Source organism: Nicotiana tabacum, chromosome 20 (assembly GCF_000715075.1).
Source record: "Nicotiana tabacum cultivar K326 chromosome 20, ASM71507v2, whole genome shotgun sequence".
Classification (NCBI taxonomy): domain Eukaryota; kingdom Viridiplantae; phylum Streptophyta; class Magnoliopsida; order Solanales; family Solanaceae; genus Nicotiana; species Nicotiana tabacum.
The window spans coordinates 24889637-24908544 of NC_134099.1; the positions used below are offsets into that span (position 1 = coordinate 24889637).

The 18908-nt window shown below is 42.3% G+C and overlaps 1 pseudogene; it reads right to left on the minus strand.

Annotated features, from left to right (window-relative positions):
* The window catches only part of LOC107808009 (late blight resistance protein R1-A-like), an 89318-nt pseudogene that overhangs the window by 69349 nt on the left and 1061 nt on the right, over positions 1–18908 (minus strand).

An 18908-nucleotide genomic window follows, 5' to 3' on the forward strand; every position in this document is an offset into this window, starting at 1 on the left:
CTTGCTGGGGAAGATTTCTCTCTTTCCTCTTTACTTTAAACACCATCAAACATCATGATTCATTAGGCTTGGGCAATCGTAACAACGAAATGAGGCGTTTTCCTTCATGAAACGGGATTCCGTGCAAACAAACCTGCCACCTGCCCTTTCCGGTGTATCCTGAACTTGGGGTTAAAACATAAAAGAGATTCGAAAAGAAACAAAGAAAGGAGAAAACAAATTTCAGGAAGGCAGTGTCCCTTTTGGGACGAGAAAGACTTATCTGAGGAAGATAACGCTGGCTTTAAATGACATGACATGCTCTTTGGACTGGACGCCTGACCTTCCATGAACTTGCGTTTCCCTGAACCAGAACGGATCTGTGATTCCAAACCGGTGGAACTTTGCCGAGACCTCCTTGGGGTGGAGTCATTCTTTTCTGCCAACAGCGCCCTTTGCGGGTTTTCGCCGGCTGACCTCTCTCATTTCTCTTCCTGCCATCGCTTGATAGCACTCTTTGTGAGTTTTTACTAAACAAGCTCTCTCATTTTGGTTTCTCTACTCCCGTCGCCTCGTGGTGCCCGAAGGTTTTCACCGACGAGACTCTCTCATTTTATCTCTCTCAATTCAGAGTGTGCCGGTTTCTATTTGTGACGCTTATTGGTTTCCCACTATCTTTGGTAATTGATCTGAAGGCTTGTGCTTGGTAAATAGAGGTAGATGATACTAACTTCTCAACTGCTCGACGTGCCCCGGTTTCAATTTCATGGCGAATGGGATTTTATTGTTGGTGTGACTGAACCTCAGGGAGAGGCTGCCTACGTATCCTTTCGTAATCAAGTCAAACGTAGTTCAGGCCTCAATCAATGTTTTTGTTTTTTTTTTTTGTAAGCGGCTCAAAGGTTTGTAGAGAGAATTGGGTAGTGTTTGGGGAGTAGTGGGAATAAAACCTTCATCATTTCGAATGTGTCAAGACTACTGGAGTATAATTCAGACGTAGTATCTCTTGACTGCATCCGCATTTACTGCTGTGTCGGGGTCATTTCCTTCGATATCACCTAAATACAATGCTCCTCTCGGCAATATCTTCCTTATGATGTATGGGCCTTTCCAATTTGGGGAAAACTTCCCTTTTGCTTCCTCATGATGCGGCAGAATACGCCTCAGTACCAGCTGACCTACTTCGAAATTCCTGGGTCGGACTTTCTTGTTGTAAGCACGGGCCATCCTTTGTTGGTATAACTGTCCGTGACAAACTGCGGTCATTCGCTTTTCATCAATCAAAGTCAATTGCTCTAACCGAGTCTTGACCCACTCGCTGTCTTCGATTTCCGCTTCGACAATGGTTCGAAGCGAAGGAATTTCTACCTCTGCTGGTATTACAGCCTCGGTCCCATAAACCAAAAGATAAGGAGTCGCTCCTACTGATGTGTGTACCGTAGTGTGATACCCCAACAATGCAAATGGTAACTGCTCATGCCACTGTCGGGAACTTTGGATCGTTTTCCTCAAAATCTTTTTGATGTTTTTGTTCGCCGCTTCCACAACACCATTGGCTTTCGTCTGATAAGGAGTAGAATTCCTGTGCGTTATCTTGAATTGCTCGCATACATCTCCCATTAAGTGACTATTCAAGTTTGCTGCGTTATCTGTAATGATAGTCGCAGGAATACCGAAACGACAGATAAGATTTGAGTGTACAAAATCCACTACAGCTTTTTTAGTGACCGACTTGAGAGTGACAGCTTCTACCCATTTTGTGAAGTAATCGATGGCAACCAGTATAAACCTGTGTCCATTCGAAGCCTTTGGTTCGATTGGTCCAATGACGTCCATGCCCCAGGAGACAAATAGCCAAGGTGCAGACATAGGATGCAGCTCTGTGGGAGGTGCATGAATCAAGTCACCGTGCACCTGACACTGATGACACTTCCGAACGAAGCTAAAGCAATCCTTTTCCATGGTCATCCAGTAATAACCTGCTCGAAGGATTTTCTTCGCTAAAACATACCCGTTCATGTGAGGTCCGCACACACCTGTGTGTACTTCGTGCATGATCTTTCTCGCTTCCTCGATATCGACACATCTTAAGAGATTGAGGTCCGGGGTCCTCTTATATAACAATTCACCGCTCAGAAAGAAACCACTTGCATGTCGCCTAATGGTCCTCTTTTGATCTCCAGTAGCGTGCTCGGGGTATTCTTGTGTCTTCAGGAACCTCTTGATGTCATGGTACCAAGGCTGCGTATTTGATCCCGCCTCGATTACATTGCAGTAACCGTGTCTTTCCTTGATTTGGATTTCCAAAGGATCGACGTGGGTGTTGCCCGGGTAGGGCAGCATTGAAGCCAAAGTAGCAAGTGCATCTGCCAGTTCATTGTGACACCTCGGGATATACCTGAACTCTATTGATGTAAAGCGCTTGCTGAGGTCCTCTACATGCTGTCGGTACGGGATAAGTTTGACATCCCGAGTTTCCCATTCGCCTTGGGCTTACCGGATAATCAGGTCAGAATCTCCCATAATCAGTAAGTCTTTGACATCCTGATCGATTGCCATATGCATGCCCATGATACAGGCTTCATACTCAGCTGTATTATTCGTGCAAAAGAAACGAAGTCTAGCTGTGGAGGGATAATGCTGACCAGAAGGCGAGATTAAAATTGCCCCAATCCCTACACCCTTGGCGTTCACGGCTCCATCAAAGAACATCTTCCAAACATGAGCATCCTCTGAGACTACTTCTACAGTATTTACCTCTTCATCTGGGAAGTAGGTATCCAATGGTTGGTATTCCTCATCGACCGGATTTTCGGCCAAATGATCTGCTAACGCCTGGGCTTTCATTGCCGTGCGAGTGACATAGACTATGTCGAATTCCGTAAGCAAGATTTGTCATTTAGCCAGTCTCCCAGTAGGCATTGGTTTCTGAAATATATACTTCAAAGGATCCAACCTGCTTATGAGGAACGTAGTGTGGGCTTGGAGATAATGTCTCAACTTTTGAGCAACCCATGTGAGAGCGCAGCATGTCCTTTCCAGCAGAGTGTATTTGGCCTCGTAGCCGGTGAATTTCTTGTTCAAGTAGTAGATTGCTTGCTCCTTCTTTCCGGTTACGTCGTGTTGCCCGAGGACGCAACCGAAAGAGTTCTCCAAGACTGTTAGATACAAGAAAAGTGGCCTTCCCGATTCTGGAGGGACCAAGACCGGGGGATTCGAAAGGTATTCTTTGACTTTATCAAAAGCTTCTTGACATTCAGTGGTCCATTTAATCGCTGCATCTTTCCTTAACAGCTTGAATATGGGCTCACATGTGCTTGTCAGCTGGGCAATAAACCGACTGATGTAATTCAACCTGCCCAACAGACTCATCACGTCTTTCTTTGTTCTCGGGGGAGGTAGATCTCTGATGGATTTTATCTTAGTTGGATCTAGCTCGATTCCTCTCCTGCTTACGATGAAGCCCAAAAGTTTGCCCGACGGAACTCTGAAAGCGCATTTGGCTGGGTTTAGCTTCAAGTCATACTTCCTTAATCTCTCGAAGAATTTCCTCAAGTCTTGGATGTGATTATCCTGCGTCCTGGACTTGACTATCACATCGTCCACGTACACCTCTATTTCCTGATGAATCATGTTATGGAAAATGGCAGTCATGGCCCTCATGTAAGTAGCCCCCGCATTCTTCAAACCAAACGGCATGACCCGGTAACAGTAGGTGCCCCAAGGCATGGTGAAGTCAGTTTTCTCGGCGTCCTCTTCATCCATCAATACCTGATGATACCCAGCGTAACAATCTACAAAAGACTGTATCTCGTGTTTGGCATAATTATCAACGAGGATGTGGATGTTGGGCAGCGGGAAATTATCTTTAGGACTTGCTCTGTTCAGATCTCGGTAATCTACACATACCCGAGTTTTCCCGTCCTTTTTTGGTACTGGAACCACATTCGCCAACCATGTTGTATATTGGACTACCCGAATCACTCCCGTTTTCAGTTGTTTGGTGATCTCCTCTTTAATCTTGTCACTGATCTCAGTTTTGAACTTTCGTTGGTTTTGTTGAACTAGAGGACAATCAGGATGAATCGGCAATTTATGAACCACTAGATCAACACCTAGTCCCGGCATGTCATCATATGACCAAGCAAACACGTCTTTAAATTCAAAAAGAAGTTGAATTATCACCTCTCGCGTTTTCTTGTCCGTGTGAATGCTTATCTTGGTCTCCCGGATTTCTTCCGGGGTTCCTAAATTTACCAGTTCAGTGTCATTCAGATTTGGCTTAGGTTTATTCTCGAAATATTCCAACTCTCGGTTTATCTCCCTAAAAGCCTCTTCCGCATCATATTCTGGTTCTGGGTTCATTAATTCGCAGTTAAATAACTCATTGTGATCTGGGCGTGAAGTCCGCAAGCATGTCATATTTAAAGTCGCATTATTATAATTAAAAAGAAAGGCAAAAGGAAAAATAACAAAAATCAGAACAAAAGAAAGAATGGGAAAGCAACGATGATTTTTTTTCATTTTCTTTGGAAAGTTGGAAGACAACAATGTTTACAACTTAGGAATTCAAAACAACAATTGAAAGGAAGAAAACGTTCAAGTTATGTCCTGGAGACAACTTGTGACGCGGGAAAGGTGGCAGGACAGGTCTACCCGGACTTCCGTCTAGTTGGGAATGGCGTGGCCTCCCAGTTTTGAAGTTTGGCATTCGGCCCCATGTACAGCATCTCAGCAGTGCTTGTGCCTTCACCTGTTTGAACCATGTGGACCTCGTAGAGCATCTCTCTCATCGCCCCACATATCTCCTCGATTTCCTCAGCTGTGAAGACCTCATCATCTTCTTCTTCGGCGTACCTTGGCCTGATGAAAGTTGCATATAAATCCGGCATTGGTCGAGGTAACTTCCAACCCTCATTTTTCCTTTTCTTTGCCCACTCTTCGTCTGCTGGAGTAGGTTTGAAACCTAGTCCAAAAGGTTTCTTGGTGACTGGCAAGGTAATGGGTTCTGTTATTCCCTGAAGGGTTCGTCCAAGCCCCTTCCCTAGCCTAAATCCGTGTCGGATCATCTCTTTGGCCACTATAACCGAGGCGTTAGACAAGAAAGGCTGGGGGCAGGGTATTCCCTCTTCATGCTGCTCTGCCAGTATAATCTCAAAAGCTTGATAAACCGTATGTTCGCTCCCTTATCTCGGTTCCAGATATGGGGTGGATGGGTCCCGATAAATAGCATGCTCATCTTCCCCATGGACCACGATATCTCTGTCTTCGTACTCGAACTTCACCATCTGGTGAAGAGTGGAAGGGACGGCTCCTGCCGCATGGATCCAAGGTCTGCCAAGGAGAAAATTGTAGGATGTATCCATGTCGAGCACCTGGAAGGTTACTTGAAATTCGACTGGTCCTATGACCAACAACAGGTCTATTTCTCCCATGGTATCTCTCTTGATGCCGTTGAAAGCCCTTACGCAGACATTGTTGGGTCGGATTCTTCCAATCCCAATTTCCATTCTTTGTAGTATGGAGAGCGGGCAAATGTCAACGCCTAAGCCTCCATCCAACATTACCCGCTTGACATAATAGTCTTCGCATTTAACTGTTAGATGCAAAGCCTTGTTATGTGCCGCTCCTTCCGGGGGTAGATCGTTCTTGCTGAAAGAGATTTGGTTGACGGCGAAGAATCTTTCTGTCATCCGCTCTAATTGCTCAACCGAGGTTTCAACTGGCACATATGCTTCATTCAGGGTCTTCAGTAAGATCTTTTGATGCTCGGCCGACCTCATCAATAATGATAGCATGGACACTTGCTCGGGGTACTTGCGCAGTTGATCTATCACTTCGTAATCCGGCATTTTCATTTGTTGGAAGAACACTTCCGCTTCTTCAACACTTACGGGCTTCTTTGGCGGGAAGCGCCTTTGTGTGGCGTTGTTCAATTCTCGGGTGTTTGAATACCTTCCAATGAAAGTATTTTCTGGAAGTTCTCCCATGACCTCTTTACCTTTGTACATTACCAAAGTCTTTTGATAATTCCACGGCACTGTGGACGGGTTGGTCATTGGCTTTTGTGGCACGCGTCCGATAACCACTGGCTCATTCAGCCGAGGTGGTTGAATCGTCCCCCGGACCACATAGGCCCCTTTCGGCACATACATAGGTTTTGTCTTTTTGATTGCGAAGTTCTGCGTCTTCTCAGCTCGACCTCGTGGTATGTAAAGAACTCCATCCCCTACCGGTACCACTTTCTTCTCCACCTTCTTTTCAAGTTCTTTCTTTATAGCCTTGGCCTCCTCCCCCTTTCCCGGTTTCTGGTCTGTTTCGGGCCTCTTCCCCGTGTCGACAATGGCAATTATGGCTTTCAGAGCAGGGTCGAATTCTTTGTCTTCGCAAATCATTCCGATCAGCGGCCCATTGTTGTGAGCAGGCAATGGATTGTTAGTCACATTTGGGATCTCTTCGTCCCTTAGCACTATTTTCCCTTGCTCTATCAAATTCTCGACCACTCTTTTCAACGACCAGCAATCATTTGTATCATGTCCCTCGGCCCCTGAATGATAGGCGCATCTGACTCCAGCTTTGTAAGAAGGTGACGTCGGGTTTTGCCTTGTTTGAGGGATTGGTTGCAAGAAACCCAATTGGACTAGCTTAGGGAACAAAGTAGAGTATTGCTCTCCGATGGGCGTGAAAGTCCGCCGTCGAGGTGGCTCCTGAGGGCGAAAGTTATTCTGCGGGGGTTGTGGGTTATAGTGGTTGCGGTAAGGAGGCTGATTTCTGGGAGGTGGAGCTGGGCCTCGGTTGACTTGTTGTGGTGGATGGGCATAAGGTTGGGCATTCATGACCATATAAGGTTGATGAGCATATGCCAAATTGGAGTGGGGGAAATAGTGTTGTGGGGTTCTTTCCGGGAAACGGGGCCTGGGATGACGATACTCCCTTGCTTCCGAGGCTGCCATAGTTGTTTCTTCTTTCTTCTTCCCTCTGGTCATTCCTCCGGACCCGCTTTGGACGGCCTGGGAGGTTGCCCTTATGGCTGCTTGACTCAGAATCCTACCTGTTTTCAGACCATTTTCTACCATCTCTCCAATCTTGATCGCTTCCGCGAATGGCTTACCCATGGCTGACATCATGTTTTGGAAATAGTCAGATTCTTGAGCCTGGAGAAAAGTAGTGACCATTTCGACTTCATCCATGGGAGGCTTCACTCTTGACGCCTGTTCACGCCACTTAATAGCATATTCCCTGAAGCTTTCTGAAGGTTTCTTCTTCAAATTCGACAGCGAATTTCGGTCTGGCGCAATGTCGATGTTATACTGGAATTGTTTCACAAAATCTCTGGCGAGATCATCCCATATATTCCATCGGGACATTTCCTGGTCCATATACCATTCCGAGGCTATCCCTACTAGACTTTCCCCAAAATATGCCATTAGCAGTTCTTCTTTTCCGCAGGCCCCTCGCAATTGGTTGCAGTATTTCTTAAGATGTGCAATGGGGTCACCGTGCCCATCGTATTTCTCGAACTTCGGGGTCTTGAAACCCGCTGGCAGGTGCACGTGAGGGAACATGCACAGGTTGGCATAAGAGACGCTCTTCTGTCCGCTCAATCCTTGCATATTTTTCAAACTTTGTTCAAGGCTTCTCATTCTCTTGGCCATCTCATTTTGTTCTGCAATTCTGGGTTCTGATCCTGCCCGGGTGCAAGTTCGCACTGAGGCGGTAGAGGATTAGTGCCGGTAGCGAACCTAGTTGGTTCTATTGAGAACGATGGTGCTTGGAATGTAAAAGAGGATGAGTCAAAGCTTGGTTTGTACGTGGTAGGCTGTGCCGTAATCGGGCAAGGCGATGCAGTAAAGATGTTCATGCTTGCATCAATGGATGACATTCGGGGATGAGGCTCAGAAGGCGATCCAGCGGAGAAGGCTGAGGTGGCTAGGTACCCGAATGGGGTAGCAGGATAATTTATGTGGACATTAGAAGTCCCACTTGTCCTGGAGAATAATTCAGGGAATTCGGGGACGACACTTGGCGGCTCTTTCCCATTATTCCAATCGTCCAGCATTTCCAACATGCGGAGCCGTAGGATTCTATTTTCCTCCGCAGTTGCGGATTCAGGTGTGAGGATGGCTGAGATCGAGCTTTCCTCGGAAACAGGGATTGTTTGCAATGGAATTTCTGAAGACATTTCCACACGTCCTTTTGACCTGGTGAAGTAAGTGTGAGTACTGCTTCTGGTCCTAACAACAGGTAGTTGAACACTTCTCCTTGACCTCGTGAAGTATGAGTGCGAGGCCAGACTTTCACCAAACCAACCGTCTTTCCAAAAACCCTGGAATACTCATCGACAAACGCACGGTTAATTTGCAGCAAATAACAGATAGTTAATCTCACGTTGGGCATGATGCACCTATACAGTTAAGTGGATTACTATATGTTTGCTACGAGAGCATGCGTCATTCCGGCATTTTTCCTTTTATTAGTTTCTCCCCTTCTTTTCTTTTTTTTTTTCTTTTTTTTTTTGTTTTGTTTTTCTTTTATGTTTTTTTTTTATTTTGCAGTAAAAGAAATGAGACCGGATCCGATGAGGATTGCCTACGTATCACGATGCCTCCGTGAATCAGATCATTACGTAGTTCGAAAAACACAAATGAGCGTAAAAGAAGCAACCTCTTTATTGTTGAAATGGTCTATTACAAACTACATTTTGCCAAAGAAAAAGCGAACTTTGAAAATAAACCTAGACTCAAAATAGACTAAAAATCACCCTGATGGGAAAACAAGCAGAAGATGTCAAGATACAGATTTGACCTATGAGTGCATTATGGTTTTGAAAATTGGTGTCCGCGGGGCATCGTTCGGCCTCACCGCGGTCCTAGGCGTGAGATCCCTCTCAAGTTGCTCCAGCTCGTGCATAGTCTGCTTGACATGACCCATTACTGCCAAGAGGATGGTAACGCTGGACATGTTCTCACATCGTAAACATCGTCTGGTGATGGCATGGGCAATGGCCTTGATCCTATCTCTGGTTTGCTTCTTCTCTACGAGTAGGCGTTTTATCTGATCACTGCATATCTTGAAGACTTGAGCATCCTGTACATGCTGATGCTTCAGTCGCCGTACTTCCAACTTCATCTGGGCTATTGAGTCGTACCAGTATCTGCTCTCAATTTGGAAATTCTTGGCCTGATCAGTTGCTTTGATCTCAAGTATAGCCATCTCTTTCTTCATTTTGGCAACAGTTTTCTCGTGGTCGCTTTTCGATTGGTTCAAATACCGGCGATGCTTCTCTATTCTTATCCCCCACTGTGCCTTGAGCTTTGCCATAATCTCTCCCGATTCTTCTAAACCATCTCGCCACTCCGCGATTTCTCTTTTTAAACCCTTAATCAACTGCTGGTCTGATCGACTTCTGGGCTGTTCATCAAGAGACAATCTCAATTTTTGGATTTGGGCCTTGAGTTCTTCATTCTTTTGGACCAAGTTATTCTTTTCACTTTGATCTGTCGCGATTTGTATACTGTTATTGAACTTCAGACTATCAATTTGTAGCTTCAAATCACCGATCTCTGCCCGATACTCTTTTTCTTTTGCTAACCAATTCCATTGCTCTTGGGATGATTCTACAAAGTCTTTGAGATGCGGTCTCTTAGCTGGTCTTTCGCAAGACAGGTCGCCTCTGAACCAAGTGTGATACCCTGGGGCAACTTCCCCTTTTGCTATATCCATCACACAAGTTCTTGCCGTCAGATGTTGGCACTCACTCCAGATTTGGCGAACTTCTTCTTCGGGGAAACGACCATCTGGACTGATATCAATCACTTGGGTACTCAGATCTTCATCTTTCGGCACCACTTGATACCTCCCCAGTTGCCTTAGAACCCGATATGGGGCGTAGGGTTGGATGCTTTTAAGTCCCATCAACAGAAAGTGGGGCCTGGTTGCGGGCATGTATATGATTTCCTCAACAGGCGACCATCCGAACGTCCATTGGATTTGGCTAGCAGTGAGAGTTCGGAAAAATGAGGTCCATGATGTGACGCCCTCAGGTAGATTGAAACCTTTGACTCTAGTGCAGAATTCTTCAATGCAAGTCTTCTCAGGCGAACCGTAACCCAAGAGCTGAGAGCGGCGGCATAAGTGATCTGTCACCATATTTGCAACAGTAGGTTACATCCTTCGAAAAAGTCGCCCCTGGCTCGACAAGCAGTGAGAGCCCAGAAAATGTCAGCCATAATCATAGGCGCTAGAGTACTCTTATCTTGGGTGAGCAAAGTACTGACAACCCCAGTTATTTTTAGATCGATGTTGCCGTCCTTCCTCGGGAACACTATAAGACCTAAGAAGGCCGTCATGAAAGCCAACTGCCTGTGTTCGTCCCACTTTTGTCGGTTGCCTTTACTACATAGTTTGAAATCCGGCTTATTGAACCCGCCTTCATGACCGTATCTAGCATACATGAGATGGAGACTGCAGAAACCTTTGGCAAGATCTGGATGGTGAAATGTTCGGGGTATTTTCAGAAAATCCAAAAATCGGTGTACCGTGACGGCCCTAGGTGCAATCAAGTACTTGAACCTTAACGGAGCTTCATCACCCCCAATGTATCCCGCTATTTCCTCCAACGTCGGGGTGAGTTCGAAGTCTGAAAAATGGAATACATTGTGCGCTGAATCCCAGTAAGTGACCAATGATCTGATAATATCACCCCGAGGCTGAATGTCTAGTAAATCCGGGAGATTTTTCAGATATTTCCTCATTTTGTATTGTGCTCATCCTGCACATTTATTTAGGGTGATAAACTTTATTAGACTCAAAAATTAAAATTATCTAGATTTTTTTTTAAAATTTTTTTTTTTGCAAAACGGGAGGTTGGACCCGCCGAGGGAGGTCACCCCGTGCGAGAATCAAACCGGCGTAGTTCGGTCAGATCAAAATAAGGGAAACAAAAATAAAAATCCTTTAAAGAAAAGAAGAATAACCCTTTTTTTGAAATTTTGTTATATGTTTTGTTTTTCATTTTATTATTTTTTTTGAAAAGAGACCAAGGAAATATTTACACATTTTAAACTTCCTTTTTTTTTAATGAAATTTTGAAAATCTTTTAAAGCGGTGTTACAAATGAAACAATAAAATTTTTGATTTTTTTTTATTTATATATTTTTGGATTTTGAAAGTGATTAAAAGGAATAGTCAAACCGAAAGGCGAGCTTTTTTTTTATATCTTAGAAAATTCCGGTTAGGTTTGACATCACTCGGACGTGTTTTTTTTTTCAAAAGAATAAGTAATTATCTCCCTATCCTGCTATTCTTTTTTTTTGAAAATTTTTCGGAAATCGGTCAACATGGAGATCTGAAACAAATAGATGCGCCCAACAAACGGGATGCAGCAGGATGGTCTTTTCATTCCAGGTTGCCTGTCCTAGACGGACCCAACCCCTGTGTTGAGTCCCCTATGTCAAATGCAACATGATGCAGATAAGCGTTCCTACTAGGGATCCGTCATGAGGTTTCGTTATACTAGGTTTATAACCTGGGTAGATGTTCTAGACTGTGTACCCGAGCGGACAACTCGAGTCGAGGAGGGGCAACTTACCGGGAACCAAAAGGTCGTCCGGCTTCGTAACTTATCCGTCCTCTTTCTTATTTCAGGTATCGACACTAACAGAATAGGGAGCCTCGACCAGCGAGCTTCTCCCCGGTGGTGAAGAGAGAAAGGTTCGGCACAGTTTATATACAGTTCAGATAATATCAAAGCAGTAAAAAGCAAACATTGCAGCACGTTATGTCAGAACATGTAATAAATATCAGATAATAAAGCCAAATATAACAATTATTCTAAGCTCGAATTCTTGAACCCTGAACCGGAGGTTCTGGGTAAATCTTTCCCAGCAGAGTCGCCAGAGCTGTCACACCTCCTTTTTGCGCGCCCGCCCCCGAAGGGTTAAATGCGCGAGGGGAGTTTTTCCAATTTAAGTGACAATATTCGAAATGGGATTATTTATTTAATTCAGAGTCGCCACTTGGAAAAGGTTTGGCTTTTGGTGTCCCAAGTCACCGGTTTATCTTGAATCCCAAATCGAGGAAATTTTTGACTTTTCCAAATGAAGTCTGCGAACCAGAAATTCTAAGTAAGGAATTCTGTTGACCCGAGGGAAGGTGTTAGGCACCCTCGAATCCCGTGGTTCTAGCACGGTCGCTTAAATTGTTATAATGGCTAAATATCTGATTTAAATACATGTTATGACTTACGTGCTTTTATTAAGTTTAAACCGCTTTTATCATTATCACTTATTTTTATAGAATTGCAACGTCGTGAAAATGCATCTCGAACCACATCACAATCAATGCGCCCGTGATCGTCAACACATTTTGACTTCGTTGAGATTTGGATTTGGGTCACATCAATGTGCACCCAAATTTAAGAATATGATTTAATTAAGCCGCGCCTAAAGAGTCTAACGCGTTATTATTTTTTGAGAAGGCCATGAGATTCACTAAACGGCCTAGCCTGAATTGTAAATATTATGATTAGTTGTTGAGGGCCCCGCAATTTGCATTTTTATTTGGCGAGGCTCGTCTCATTAGTTTTAAAGAGGATATCCTAAAGTGACTACATTTCTATTATTTTTGCTTCCAGAAATAGAAGAAAGAAAGATGTATGCTAATTGAAGTATATGCTTTGGCCTAAACCGGATTCCTATCAATTTCTAATTGCTTATAAAGTGAAAAGACGCCATACCTTACGAAAATGCTTTGGTTGAACAAAGAAATTACATGTGAGATTGATGAAATGCAATACTTAATCCGACAACATCCTTAAGTCGAATCTAAATCAAATTGCTTAAACAGGATTAACAGAGTTCTTTATTAAAAGATGTTACTGATAATGTTCAAAACTAGTCCTATAAACTGCCTAAAGAAATCGAAACTGGATGATTCAAGACTGTATTATATTTGGCTAGATTTAACAGCCATTTGCCCCTACCTATTCAAACATAACTGGAAGAAGAGTTTGAATTAACAATTCTACCAAATGATAGCTCATTCCATAAATTATATGACTACATCACGTGTACTGCCAACAACCATATCGCAGTTTTAGACTAGAATATTTTCAATTAAGTACAAACTTACTAATGTGTTTTCTATTGGACTACAAATAACAGAATTTATACAACTTTAACAATATTCGCAAAGATGTAAAGTAAGGCAACAGATGATTAAAAATTCTTCAGATCTTTCAATTCATGCCTCTCATGATTACATCAGTATGAAATGTGTACCTGGATGTTGAATACGACAGAAGAAAAGGAAGAAGATAGAGAAAATCAGCAGCAGCAGGAACAAAGTAACATCATCAAACAAAACAACACAGCAGAACAGGCTCGAGTGCAAGAATACAACTATAGCCGATAGAAAGAGTGGCCAAATGACAGCAGCACACAGTGGAGTAGAATCAGAACTCCAGGCAAACCAAAACCAGTAGTAAACTAATGAAAACACTCGACTAGTAGACTCAATTGGAACTTCAAAGAATCAGAATTGATTGAACAGATTGAACAAATGAAAACCAAACAGCAATAGGAAGAAGCAGTTTTTGATTGTTGACTGTATGTTTTCTATCTCTTAACCTCTCTCTATCTGTTCTGAAAATTCCAAACCCCAGTCCAGTCTGAGTTCCCTATGTGTGTTCCCTAATATCAGATGTATTCCTCTCCTCTCTCTGTCTCCTATATGCTCTGTGTGTATTAATATCTATGTATTTCAGCTCTCTCCTCTCCAATCTCTTATATGCTCTGTGTGTATTAATATCTATGTATTTCAGCTCTCTCCTCTCCAATCTCTGCCCTAAAACTGAGGGAAGTCCTCCTCTTTTATAAGCCTAAAGTCTGCCCTTTAACAGCCTGTTAGACCAAAAGAACACCCCTCCCATGTGCCATCTTCTTTTCAGTTTCCACTCAGCTATTTAAGTATTAACCCCCATGACATTCCCTTGCAGGCTTAACTTTTTAGTAATGTTTATTATTTCTGAAACTTAAAGCAGAATATGGGCAGCAGGATGTAGTCTGACAGCACATGCTGTCAAACTATTTAATTCAAAAGCACTTAGGCAGGGCACAGGCTGTGCACAAAATGCACATGTTGTGCATAAGTGCACATGCCCTCCAATTTCAGAACTGTGACTAAACAGAACATCGATTTTTACATTTCTGATTCAAATTACCAATTATAAGCACTAAACTCAGTTCCTAAGTGATTCAAGCCATGCTTATCAAAAGTAAATCGATTTGTTATTGTTCAGGCAGCTGAAACTAATTGACGACACATGTCGACTCGACTATATTAGTTATAACACATACAATCGAAACCAAAATCAGACATTTAACAGTATAGGACACATGATTCGAATTGTACTGACTAAGTAGAATTGTACTCGAGGAATCAGTTAATCAGTTCAAATTTGGAATTCAACTAATTGCACAACAAATACATATATATTATCAGAACAAGTAGAAGAAGAAACTCAATCAAACAACAAAGGTTCAGGCAAGGTGGACAGGACACAGTTGGTAAAATTCGAAACACCCATTTCCCAACAATAATAACAGCCTTTTAAACAAACATGGACTAACAGAACAAAGAAAAACTCACCTTAAATCCCGAAAAAAAATCAAAACCTTAACTCGGACTCGGACAGACCTTTCTTAAGGCTGAACGGACTTTAATCGAAGTGTTTCTCAGATGAGATACACTTCGATTAAGGTCCATTAGACCTTAATCTCTTCGGCTCGAACAAGACAACGGACCATCGACGAGGAACTTTAAAGTTCCGAAAGTTAGATCCGGGATTCGTGCTTCCCTATTCAGATTCGGACCAAACCAAGCATGGTTTGGTCACGAGGGGGGTCTGGGGAGTGTCTGGTGTGAAGCTGGGGTTAAACGGTGTAGATCGAGTTTTGACTCGAATCTTCAAATGAAGATTCGAGAAGGTGGGATGGGATTCGAGCAGAACGGTTGGTTGATCCATGTTCGGGGTGTCAAGGTGGTCCTAGGGTGTTAAGGTGAGGGTCACCGGCGTTCATGCCGCCGGGTTTCTGGTGAAGGGAGATGGGGGCGGCTAGGGTTTGAAGGGGAAGGGTTTGGTGAGGATGAAGGCTGGGGTATCGGATAGGGGGGCAGGGTATGGTAAGGGGCTTATATATGGAATGGGTGGGTTGATCTCAGCCGTCGGATCAATCGAAATCAATGGCTTGGATCTGAAGGCTTAGGGGAAACGGTGTCGTTTCATCTAAAGGGGGTTTGGGTTGGTCCGGGTGGAAATGGGTCGGGTTCATCATGGGTTGTGAGGAGGTGATCTTGGCCGTTGATCATTCAGAGATCAACGGCTCAGATCAGACTCAACCATTACGACGTCGTTTGGACGTCCTTGGTGTCAGCTGGACTGGACTGGGTTGCACAGGGGTTTTGGGCTGAGTTTGTTTGGGCCAATTTGTTTAATATTGGCCCAAGTCCGAAAAGATTTCTTTCTTTCTCTTTTTTTTATTATTATTATTTTATTTTCTTCTTTATTTTAAAAAAAAACAAAACCTAAGTAAATCAAATTAAAATTAAATAAACACTTAATACAATTGTTTGCACACACCTTAAAATATTTTAAAACAGGTAAAATCAAGCAAGAACAAAATCACGGACAAAGATGCCTATTTATGATTTTCTATTTAACAACCGGATTACGGTTCAAATTATGCATGACACATACATTTTTTTGTATTTTTTTTTAAAAAATAAAATGGGCAAAAAATCATAAACAATTAACAAAGTGCCATGTAAAAATCCAAAAATTGTACAACAGGATCAGTTGTTATTATTTTTTTTATTTCTTTTGGAGCGATTGTCGCGTGAAGCAAAAATCACGTGCTCACACGGATCGAGTGGCACGCCACCACGGGCATGCCGTTTGGGTCGGGTTGCACGCTGCAACAGTATCATGTGTGGATCGGGTTGCACGCCGAAACGATATCATGTGTGGATCGGTTTGTATGCCGCAACGGTATCGTGTGTGGATCGAGTTGCATGCCGCAACAGAGAGACGTTGAGCACGGTTCCTTATATTTATTTTGTGTGTCCTATTTCTTTCCTCTGAGAAGGGCCCATAATATCGATGGTCATTTCATTTGTTACGCGGACTGAATAGTTCTTTCAAAGGTTCATTCTTCCTTATATTTGCATTAACTAGGGTTTAGAAAAATAATTTTTATGTTACTAAGAAAAGGGGCATTTATGTTACAAATCTTGCATTGGGGTTTCTATTTTTGAGTTGATTAATTTAAGCAAAGCTTAGCCTGTTTTTATTTTAATATAATTATTTGTGTTTAATCTTTTTGAACTCTTTTTAGTTACTCCACGCTTCTAGTCAATTTTGTTAGTTATAAGTTTTAATGATGAAAAATAATATATTATATTTGATGTAGGATCACAAGGAATCAAGGGAATAAAGAAGCAACATTGGACAGGAATAGATTAAGAAACATAATTCAATGATCTGCGATACAAAAAAAAGATGTAGTAAAGATCCAACAAGAATAAGTCAATCAAAGATTGACGTAAGCCAACAAGGTAAAGAATAAACAATCGGCAAGGAAGAAGTAGCAGAAATCTGGGAAGAGAAATCAATCAGAGATTGACGAAAGCTATTACTGGAAGGCCCCAAAATCAGAAGAAATCAAGATCACTAGAAATCAATGAAAGCGGAATTCAAGGGATCCAGCGGATATGCCTAGCGGATGGAAAGCTCGTCAAAGCCATTACAAGGGAGATCAACGAGAATTTAACCTTATTCTTGGAAAGAATCAATCTATGATTCCCTTCAAGGATTAACTCCTTTGAGTTTGCAATCTCTCAAGACTCTTGAAGGCCTCATAGGAAGTATATATACAGATGCCTCCGATGTGACAAGATATACTTCGATCGAACCATCTATCCTCCTTTTGTTCTACTCCAAACAAGCATTGTAGCTTATTTAGATCTATTATGTAACTAGTGAGAGAAGAAAAAGAGATAAACATTGGTGAGGCATTGTATGAAGAAAAGAAAAGAGACATAGAGACGGAGCTATTGGTGTAAAGCTACGTCATTCATTCTGTACTCAAAAAACATCGATCATTGAAAGAGAACACCCCTGCAACCCAAGGGGGCTGGACTAGAATTCACATTGAATCAGAACCAGTATAAAAATTCTGGTGTTTTTATTTCCTGCATTACAATTCTGCATTTATTGTTATTATTCTGCTCGTATTTCAACTCGACTAATTGGTAAACTAGTAAATTAACTATAAAAATTATTAAAAATAAGCAATTCACCCCGTTGTACTTTCAAATTTGATTAACTCACATGCACCATCAGAAGCAGCAGAGTTGAAAAATGGCCAAATATGTTGTCTTCAGCATATCTATCAACGCATTTGATGGTTAAAAATGGAACCTAGCTCTTAATTAGATCTCATAATTGATGATCACTTGATTTATTATTCACAGATCTAAGGATTAGTCTATTATTTTGTGTACCTATCACTACCAGTACCCATGTGATATATATGTCAAATGGTTCTGTGAATTGATAAAGCAGAAAGACAAGGAAATTAATAAATCTCTCGTCACATGCATACTGTAGAGGAAGCGTGTCAAGATAATAGAAGGAAAATGATATTTAGGAGAGAAATAATAAATTGCACAAGACAAGATTTACGTGGTTCGGCAATTTTTGCCTACTCCACGGCCACACAAAGAATAACTCTTTATTAATTGAAGAGAGAAAGAAGAAGTTTTGGGATGTTCTACAAATGAAAATGTAGACCCCTATTTATAAGCATTTGAATGCCCTGCCGAGGTAAGCGCTTACATCATAAGAATGCTGATGTAAGCGTTTACATAATAAGAATGTTGAGGTAAGCGCTTACATCACAAGAATGTCGATGTCAGCGCTTACATCATATTTTCATCTCTTTTTTATTTTTCTTTCTTTTGTTTTGTCTACTTTCACATACAACAATAGGTTTGGTCCTATCAATCTCCCCCTCAAACCTATGTTACATCAAGAAAGAAAATAAAGAAAGATTTGCAATTCTCTGGTGGCGCCTTCACTCTATCAGTCTTGAAGGTTAACTGAGGCAGTGCACAGCCTCAGTTTGTCAACACCGACAACTTTGGTCAACATGTCTGACGGGTTCTTTGATCCTGGTATCTTCTGTAGGGAAAGAGTTCATTCATTTATCAACTCTCGGATATGATGATACCTCCATTGGATATGCTTCGATCTTGCATGAAACACTAGATTCTTGGCAAGATGAATTGCACTTTGGCTATCGCTGAAAAGCTCACAATTGTTCTGCTCTTTACCTAGCTCTTTAAGAAAATTCTTGAGCCAAATCATCTCTTTTCCAGCTTCTGAGATTGCCATGTACTCTGCTTCAGTGGTAGATAGAGCAACACTTTTCTGAAGTCTGGACATCCAACTAACAGCAGTACCACCCAAGGTGAACACGTAGCCCGTGGTACTTTTTCGACTATCCAGATCGCCACCTAAATTTGCATCAGCAAAACCTTGTAAGATAATATTGCTCTTTTTAAAACAAAGTGTCATACCTGAAGTGCCTTTGAGATATCGCAATATCCATTTTACACCTTCCCAATGCTCCTTTCCTGGATCTGACATGTATCTACTGACAACTCCAACTGCATGGGCTATGTCAGGTCTAGTGCAAACCATAGCATACATCAAACTTCCTACTGCTGAAGCATACGGAACTTTGGACATGTACTTTCTTTCTTCATCTGTCTTAGGTGATTGGTCCTTTAACAGATTTAGATGGCTTTCAAGTGGAGTGTTTCTGGTCTTTGCATCATGAAGACTGAACCTGCTTAGTACCTTCTGT